This window comes from Cricetulus griseus, chromosome 4, assembly GCF_003668045.3.
Source record: "Cricetulus griseus strain 17A/GY chromosome 4, alternate assembly CriGri-PICRH-1.0, whole genome shotgun sequence".
NCBI classification, from domain to species: Eukaryota; Metazoa; Chordata; class Mammalia; order Rodentia; family Cricetidae; genus Cricetulus; species Cricetulus griseus.
In genome coordinates this window covers 99,554,754-99,555,750 of record NC_048597.1, presented here as the reverse complement: position 1 = coordinate 99,555,750, position 997 = coordinate 99,554,754, and the positions used below count along the sequence as shown (strand labels likewise).

Genomic DNA, 997 nt, shown 5'->3' with positions numbered 1-997 from the left:
ATATTTCTGGGAGGGAGAGAGACACACACATTTCTAAGCTTTTGTGTGGGAGTCGCAGGGTAACTTGCAGGAGTCAGTTCTCTCCTTCCACCATGTAGGTCCCAAGGCCTGAGCTCAGGTCCTTTTAGTGACGAGCGCCTTTACCCACCAAACTACCTAGCAGCCCCTATTCAGTTCATTTTCTGGTTAACCCACACTGACCTCGAATTTACAGAGACCCTCCTGCCTTTGCCTCCAACTGCTAGGTTTAGGGCATGCACCCCCACACTTGGCTCCTTCATTTTCTTTCTTTAAAAAAAAAACATTAAACCCCTGGATGTTTATTATTATTTATTACAAAGGTAAACCTTGATCCTTGAGATGGGTTTATCAGTAGGACTTCTGGAATCTAGCTCGGGCTCCAGGACCTCCAAACTTTTTGGATTCACAGGGATGAGCATCAGCTACAAGCAGGATCCGATCATACTAGATGAAGATATTGTTACCCTCCTTCTTAGAGACCTGATCCACATATTTTTGGTAATAAACCCCCAGGGCTTTAGAGATGGACTGTCGGATAGCATAAATCTGGGCTGCATGGCCACCACCCTTCACATGGACCTGGATATACACACCAGCCGGTTGCTCCTTGCCAGCAGCAGAACAGGCTCCAGGAACTTATACTGCAGTGTGCCGGCTCAATCATCTCCGTGTCCATTCACCTTAATGAGCCTGCTTCCCCATTCACAGCTGTGGCTGTCTTCTTGCCTGGAAGACCTGCACAGACTGCAGCGGACCCTTGAATCGCATAGCTGAGATTATAAACATGAGCTCCTCACTCTGCTCTGTGCCACCATCAGAAAAGGTGGCTCCTTCATTTTCTATATTCTAGATATTATTCCCCTGTCAGTTGACTAGCTGGAAAAGATCTCCCATTCTGCAACTGCCTCTTCGCTCTGCATTTCCTGGGCCATATAGCTTTTCAGTTTGCTGCAAACTCACTGAGCAGATCTTGTTG

The 997-nt window shown here is 47.1% G+C and overlaps 1 pseudogene; it reads right to left on the bottom strand.

Annotated features, from left to right (window-relative positions):
* Window positions 1-369: 369 nt before the first annotated feature.
* LOC107979326 lies at window positions 370-789 on the bottom strand (annotated as a pseudogene).
* Window positions 790-997: the final 208 nt, after the last annotated feature.